This window comes from Oncorhynchus nerka, linkage group LG5 (genome assembly GCF_034236695.1).
Source record: "Oncorhynchus nerka isolate Pitt River linkage group LG5, Oner_Uvic_2.0, whole genome shotgun sequence".
Taxonomy (NCBI): domain Eukaryota; kingdom Metazoa; phylum Chordata; class Actinopteri; order Salmoniformes; family Salmonidae; genus Oncorhynchus; species Oncorhynchus nerka.
The window spans coordinates 33,838,433-33,847,250 of NC_088400.1; the positions used below are offsets into that span (position 1 = coordinate 33,838,433).

The 8,818-nt window shown below is 46.3% G+C and overlaps 1 protein-coding gene across 1 annotated transcript in view; it reads left to right on the top strand.

Annotated features, from left to right (window-relative positions):
- Positions 1-8,818, top strand: part of LOC115115815 (fibroblast growth factor 18-like) — a 67,196-nt gene that overhangs the window by 8,692 nt on the left and 49,686 nt on the right. The window lies entirely within an intron of this gene.

Genomic DNA, 8,818 nt, shown 5'->3' on the forward strand with positions numbered 1-8,818 from the left:
AACGGCAATGGGTTCTATAATTGATTCAAGTGTATTTTGTCAGATCCTAATTGGTATGTCGAATGTTATGTTCCTTTTGATGGCATAGAAGGCCCTTCTTGCCTTGTCTCGCAGATCGTTCACAGCTTTGTGGAAGTTACCTGTGGCGCTGATGTTTAGGCCGGGATATGTATTGATGTATTGTTTTGTGTGTGCTCTAGGGCAACGGTGTCTAGATGGAATTTGTATTCACCTTTTTTGGAACACCATTATTTTTGTCTTACTGAGATTTACTGTCAGGGCCCAGTTCTGACAGAATCTGTGCAGAATATCTACGTGCTGCTGTAGGCCTTCCTTGGTTGGGGACAGAAGCACCAGATCATCAACAAACAGTAGACATTTGACTTCAGATTCTAGTAGGGTGAGGCCCGGGTGCTGCAGATGGTTCTAGTACCCTCGCCAATTCCTTGATATATATGTTGAAGAGGGTGGGGCTTATGCTGCATCCCTGTCTCACCCTGCATCCCTGTTTTTTGCCAATTTTAATCGCACACTTGTTGTTTGTGTACATGGATTTTATAATGTTGTTTGTTTTTCCCCCAACACCACTTTCTATCAATTTGTTTAGCAGACCCTCATGCCAAACTGAGTCGAAAGCTTTTTTGAAATCCACAAAGCACGAGAAGACTTTGCCTTTGTTTTGGTTTGTTTGTTTGTCAGTTAGGGTGTGCAGGGTGAATACATGGTCTGTCGTACGGTAAGTTGGTAAAAGCCAATTTGACATTTGCTCAGTACATTGTTTTCGCTGAGGAAATGTACGATTCTGCTGTTAAAGATAATGAAGAGGATTTTCCCAAGGTTGCTGTTGATGCATATCCCACAGTAGTTATTGGGGTTAAATTTGTCTCCATTTTTGTGGATTGGGATGATCAGTCCTTGGTTACAAATATTGGGGAAAATGCCAGAGCTGAGGATGATGTTAAAGAGTTTAAATAGAATCTCTCTCTCATTTGAATTGGCCACACCCCACAGGAAGCAGAATGTCTTATTTATTTTACACATCACTACACATTTTTATTTTGACATCATGTGTGGTTTCCAATGTCAGGTAGCATTATATAGTTGAAACATTTCATTTCAATTTGAAATAATTGCATACATTTCCCAGAAAATACATTTCCCAGAATGCATTAGATCAAACATTGCCATATGGAAGAGACAATTTAACATCTCATGACAATTGAAAAATACTCTATGATATGTGTATTTTTTGCATTAAAAAGTTGTAGATAATTTTGATAAAATTACTTGTCAAATGAAAGAGACTGTTTAATACTACCCATTGTGTGATTGTGGTAACACACAGGAATTTAAGTCCTTTTGTCCTCCCGACCTGGATTATCAAATGCCGACCGCATTACCTCCCGAGATAATTCTCTCAAGGAACTACACTGGACTTTGTACAAACTGGAAACCGCATATTCTGAGGCTGCATAAATGTACTGGAAATTTGCTGGAAATTTGAATAAACTAAATCTGAGGAAAACAATACCAAAGTTCTTTCAACATATCTCCTGTGCACTTTTGCCCATTGCTACTACCCCTTCTGGGATGGGGACAAGGCCCTCCCTTTGATCATGCCACTATTTGGATTCACCTCTACTATAGGCAGAAACTTAAACAGGAAGTAAACATGATAAGGACTGTTAAATGTTGGTCAGACCAATTGGAATCTATGCTTCAAGATTGTTTTGATCACACGGTCTGGGATATGTTCCGGGTTGCCTTTGAGAGTAGCACTGACTTGGTGACTGAGTTAATCAGGAAGTGCATAGAGGATGTTGTTCCCACTGTGATGATCAGAACTTATCCAAGTCAAAAACCATAGATAGATGGCACCATTCGTGCAAAACTGAAAACTCGAACCACCGCATTTAACCACAGCAAGGTGACTGGGGACATGGACATATACAAACAGAGCAGCTAAGCCCTCCGTAAGGCAATCAAACATGCAAAACGACAGTACAGGGATGAAGTGGAGTCGCAATTAAATGGCTCAGACACGACACGTATGTGGCAGGAACACAAGACAATCCCAGGATATAAAGGGAAACCCAGCCACGTTGCGGAGACCGATGCCCTTCTTCCGGACAAGCTAAATACCTTCTTTGCCCGCTTCGAGAAAAACACGAGGGATGTGAGCTCTCGTACTCCATGGCCTACGTGAGTAAGACGTTTAAGCGTGTTAACCCTCACGAGGCTGCCGGCCCAGGCCAGCAGGGATCTGAGCCGCGTTCTCAGAGCATATGTGCGGAGAGTTTACAGATATATTCAATCTCTCCCTATCCCATTTGTTTCAAGATGTCCACCATTGTTCCTGTACCCAAGAAAGCAAAGGTAACTGAACTAAATGACTATGGGCCTGTAGCATTCACTTCTGAAGTGCTTTGAGAGGCTAGTTAAGGATCACATCACCTTCACCTTACCCAACACCCTAGACCCACTACAATTTGCATACAGCCCCAACAGATCCAAGGATGATGCAATCACCATCACACTGCACAATACACATTGCCCTATTCCATCTGGACAAGATGAATATCTATGTAAGAATGCAGTTCATCGGCTACAGCTCAGCCTTCAATACCATAGTGCCCTGCAAGCTCATCACTAAGCTCGGGGCCCTGGGAATGGCCCCAGCCCTGTGTACCTGGTCCTGGACTTCCTGATGGGCTGACTCCAGGTGGTGAAGATAGGCAACAACACCTCCGCTATGCTGATCTGCTAAAACGGGGCCCCACAGGGGTGTGTGCTCAGCCCTCTCCCGTACTCCCTGTTCACCTATGACTGCGTGGCCACTCACGTCTCCAACTTAATCATCAAGTTTGCAGATGACACAACAGTGGTAAGCCTGATTACTAACAAGAGCACGCCCCCATCCACATCGACAGGGAGATGAAGCATTTGGGCTTGGCCCATAAGACCCTCACAAACTTCTACAGATGCACCATTGAGAGCATTCTGTCAGGCTGTATCACTGCCTGGTATGGCAATTGCACCATCCGCTACCACAGGGCTCCCCAGAGGATGGTGCGGTCAACCCAACCCAACTCATCACAGGAAGGCTAAGAAGATCATCAAGGACCTCAGACACCTGAACCATGGCCTGTTCACCTCGCTACCGTCTAGAAGGCAGATAGAGTACAGGTCTTAAAAATAAAGTAAAAATCTTCATCATTCTACACACAATACCCCATAACGACAAAGGGAAAACAGGTCTTTTGATATTAAAAATAAAAAACAGAAATACCTTTTCTACATAAGTATTCAGACCCTTTGCTCTGAGACTCGAAATTGAGCTCAAGTGGATCCTGTTTCCATTGATCATCCTTGAGATGTTTCTACAACTTGATTGAAGTCCACCTGTAGTAAATTCAATTGATTCGACATGATTTGGAAAGGCACACACCTGTCTATATAAAGGTCCAACAGTTGACAGTGCATGTCAGAGCAAAAAACATTCCATGAGGTCGACGGAATTGTCCGTAGAACTCTGAGACAAGATTGTGTCGAGGCACATATCTGGGGAAGGGTCCCAAAACATTTCTGCAGCATTGAAAGTCCTCAAGAACACAGTCGCCTCCATCATTCTTAAATGGAAAGTGTTTGGAACCACCAAGACTCATCCCAGAGCTGGTCGCCCGGCCAAACTGAGCAATTGGAGGAGAGGTGGGAGGTGACCAAGAACCCGATGTTCACTCTGACAGAGCTCCAGAGTTCCTCTGTGGAGCTGGAGAACCTTCCAGAAGGACAACCATCTCTGCAGCACTCCACCAATCAGGCCTTTTTGGTAGAGTGGCCAGACAGAAGCCACTCCTCAGTAAAAGGCACATGACAGCCCGATTGGTTTGCCAAAAGGCACCTAAAGACTCTCAGACCATGAAAAACAAGATTCTCTGGTCTGATGAAACCAAGATTGAACTCTTTGGCCTGAATGCCAAGCGTCACCTCTGGAGGAAACCTGGCACCATCCCTACAATGAAGCATGGTGGTGGCAGCGTTTTTTAGCCACAGGGAGTGGGAGACTAGTGAGGTTCGAGGGAAAGATGAAAAGAGCTATGTCCTTGATGAAAACCTGCTCCAGAGCGCGCAGGACCTCAGACTGGGGCTAAGGTTCACCTTCCAACAGGACAGAGACGCTAAGCACACAGCCAAGACAATGCAGGAGTGGCTTCTGGAGAAGTCTCTAAATGTCCTTGAGTGGCCCATCCAGAGCACGGACTTGAACCCAATCAAACATCTCTGGAGAGACCTGAAGATAGCTGTACAGCGATGCTCCCCATCCAACCTGCCAGATCTTGAGAGGATTTGCAGAGAAGAATAGAAGAAACTCCCCAAATACAGGTGTGCCAAGCTTGTAGCGTCATACCCAAGAAGACTCGAGGCTGTAATTTCTGCCAAAGGTGCTTCAACAAAGTCAAGGGGTCTGAATACTTTCCGAATGCACTGTACATAGTCACTGAACACTGATCACTTCAATAATGTTTACATACTGTTTCACCCATTTTATTCTGTATGTTTATACACTGAGTGTACAAAACATGACGAACACAATGCTTTTTCCATGACGGACTAACCGACCAGGGGAATCCAAGTGTAAGCTATGATCCCTTATTGATGTCACCTGTTAAATCTGCTTCAAATCATTGCAGATAAAGGGGAGGACACAGGATTTGTTAACCTTGAGAAAATTGAGACATGGATTGTGTATGTGTACCATTCAGAGGGTGAATGGGCAAGACAACATATTTAAGTGCCTTTGAACAGCGTATGGTAGTAGGTGCCAGGCGCACCGGTTTGAGTGTCAAGAACTGCAACACTGCTGGGTTTTTCACGCTCAACAGTTTCCTTTGTGTATCAAGAATGGTCCACCACCCAAAGGACATCCAGCCAACTTGACACAACTGTGGGAAGCATTGGAGTCAACATGGGCTATGGGCCAGCATCCCTGTGGAACGCTTTTGACACCATGCGTGACTAATTGAGGCTGTACTGAGGGCAAAAGGGGGAGCAAATCAATATTAGTAAGAAGTTGTTAATGTTTTGTACACTCGGTGTACTGTATTCTAGTCAAGGTTCATCCTATATAACTACTGCTGTACGCAACTTTTCTATTCACATACTGTCTATACACACCATCCTTTATAACTTACTGCTGTACACACAGCAGAAATTCCGAATTGAGTCCAACCCTGCTCGACACAAACATGGGTTCAATGGTCTACCCTCTGACCACTGCTGCACGCTGGGGCCTATAGTGCTATTCCTCTAAAACCGTTGCTGCACACTGGGGACTATAGTGCTATTCTTCTGAAACTGCTGCTGTACGCTGGGGCCTATAGTGCTATTCTTCTAAAACCACTGCTGCACGCTGGGACCTATAGTGCTATTCCTCTAAAACCACTGCTGCACGCTGGGACCTATAGTGCTATTCCTCTAAAACCACTGCTGCACGCTGGGACCTATAGTGCTATTCCTCTAAAACCGCTGATGCACACTGGGGACTATAGTGCTATTCTTCTGAAACTGCTGCTGTACGCTGGGGCCTATAGTGCTATTCTTCTAAAACCACTGCTGCACGCTGGGACCTATAGTGCTATTCCTCTAAAACCACTGCTGCACGCTGGGACCTATAGTGCTATTCCTCTAAAACCACTGCTGCTGCACGCTGGGACCTATAGTGCTATTCCTCTAAAACCACTGCTGCACGCTGGGACCTATAGTGCTATTCCTCTAAAACCACTGCTGCACACTGGGGCCTATAGTGCTATTCCTCTAAAACCACTGCTGCACGCTGGGGCCTATAGTGCTATTCCTCTAAAACCACTGCTTCTGTACGCTGGGGCCTATAGTGCTATTCCTCTAAAACCACTGCTGCTGCACGCTGGGGCCTATAGTGCTATTCCTCTAAAACCACTGCTGCACGCTGGGGCCTATAGTGCTATTCCTCTAAAACCACTGGTTCTGTACGCTGGGACCTATAGTGCTATTCCTCTAAAACCACTGCTGCTGTACGCTGGGGCCTATAGTGCTATTCCTCTAAAACCACTGCTGCACACTGGGACCTATAGTGCTATTCCTCTAAAACCACTGCTGCACGCTGGGGCCTATAGTGCTATTCCTCTAAAACCACTGCTGCACACTGGGGCCTATAGTGCTATTCCTCTAAAACCACTGCTGCACACTGGGGCCTATAGTGCTATTCCTCTAAAACCACTGCTGCACACTGGGGCCTACAGTGCTATTCCTCTAAAACCACTGCTGCACACTGGGGCCTATAGTGCTATTCCTCTAAAACCACTGCTGCTGCACGCTGGGACCTATAGTGCTATTCCTCTAAAACAACTGCTGCACACTGGGGCCTATAGTGCTATTCCTCTAAAACCACTGCTGCAGACTGGGACCTATAGTGCTATTCCTATAAAACCACTGCTGCACGCTGGGACCTATAGTGCTATTCCTCTAAAACCACTCCTGCTGTACGCTGGGACCTATAGTGCTATTCCTCTAAAACCACTGCTGCTGTACGCTGGGACCTATAGTGCTATTCCTCTAAAACCACTGCTGCACACTGGGACCTATTACTGCTTTTACCACCACTGGGACTTACTTCTCTGCTGCTCAAACCACAACTCCGCTCTGAGGCCTACTGTTCCGCGCTGAGGTTTACCACCCTAACCGTTTCTCAACACTAAGACCCACTACCTCAACCACTGCTCCATTCTGCAGCCCATAACCTTCACCATTACTCCACGCTAGAGCGCCATAGTGAGGCCCACTATACCTTAAAGTCTACTTCACATGGGAGACCTTCAGAGATGCAGGTTTACGATGTCAGCTACATGCTTTTTTTTGGCACAGGCCAAAAGTGTAACTAGGCTCTCCTTCTGTCCCTCTTCTAGAACTATACCGCCCTCATAATGTCTCTTCTACTCTCTCGCGTTGTTATTCTCCCCCTCTTCTTTCTCTCTTCTCTGCCATTCTCTGCTTTCTCTCTCTCCTCTCTCTCTCTTTCTCACTGGCATAGTGTGTCTTTGGTCAGGGGAGAGAGGTAGAATCCAGAACTGAAGCACTGTACTCTGTCTCCTCTGCAGTAGTGATGTTTAAACAGCTGAGAGTCCTCACAATGCACAGACACCGCCACCTTTTCAGCTGTGCAGGCAGAATGCAGCTTTGGTTTCCCTGGTGTCTGCATCTGTTATCAGCCTCTATGAGCTGATACACCAGCCAAGGGAAAGACGATCAGTGCACTGTTGCATCGGAGGAGTTTGGCTTCTTGTGTGTTTGGGTTGGTGGGGTTTGTAGTATGTGGGTTGAGTGAGTTAAGAGTGAGGTACATGTATCATCAGTGGCTGGATCAGAGACTCTTCTCTTCTTCACGTTCTGTCATGCCATAGAATATGGGGACACCCCTCTTTTCTCTCTCTCTCTCTCTCTCTCTCTCTCTCTCTCTCTCTCTCTCTCTCTCTCTCTCTCATCAGTCTTTGCTTCAGTCCAGCTGTCAGCTGCCTGCTGCCAGCGTGCACACACATACACAACCTGCACATCTGTGTGTGTGTGAGGCCATGACTGTGTGGGGGAGTCTCCTCCATCCCTAAACACTGAGCATATGGGAGAGGAGCGATACGGAGGGAAGGGGGAGGGAGGGGGTCGAGAGCTAGAACAGGGGTAGGGAGAGAGGGAGACATGGGAGATATGGGAGAAGGACAAAGAGAGTGAACAGATAGAAGAGAAGAGGGAAACATATGTACTGCATTTGGGGTGATTCCATGCCACCATGGCCTAAAAATGTTTCATTTTCACATAAAAACGTAATTGCGAGGAAGGATGTTTAACATGCTTTTTACATTTGAAAATCAATTTTAGCAAAACTCCATATTTTAGAGAAGACTATTAGGAGTATAATGACACCGGGGTGTTTGTGGTCTGTATCATGTACACTTCATTGCTCATTATAGCATGTAGAGGTCTGAAAAGGGCTTAAAATTGCCACTTTCTTCAGGATTTTCTCAAAAATGTTTTGTGATACAAATGTAAAAAGCATATCAAACAGCCTTCCATGCTGACATGGAATCACCCATTTGTCAACACTTCACTTAACAAGCTTGCTACTCTGTCTCTGTGTTCTACACTACAACAGAGAGAGAGAGAGACAGGGAGAGAGGGAGAGAGAGGCAGCGAGAAAGAAAGTCAGAGAGCGAGGGGGTGCATGCACTTCTCCACAGCATCAGTAACAGACAACACAGCCCATCTCTCTCTACCACCACACCATTCTACATCTGCTTTAGCAGCCCAGCTGAAAGCCTCCACACACACACAAAAACACACACACAGTCATGTGACCTTCTGGCCACCTCCACCATGGCACATTCCAGTCATGTAGAGGTCAAGCGGTGGTTGAGTGGGAGAGGTGTCAGTCAGTCAGTCAGAGGGCTGAGGGTTTTCCTGCTGCTCTGATGGAGGAAAACATGTAGACTGGGTGTTGTCCCCGACTGTCCCTGGACGTCTGTCTGTCTGTCTGTCTCGCATGTCGCCGTGCCAACCACACACCACCCTGTTCTGTGACTAATCACCCCCCCCCCAGAGAGAGAGAGAGGAGAGAGAGGAAAGAAAAGATGGAGAGAGAGAGAGAAGGAAAGTCTGAGTGTCTGGTGTCTGGATCTGGGCATTTGGACTCCAAAGGCAGGGATGAAGAGGAGTGAAAGTGGGGATGTTGTACTATTGGACTGGGGGATTGGTCAGGTGAAAGGAGAACACACACAGTAACCTAGACATCGCT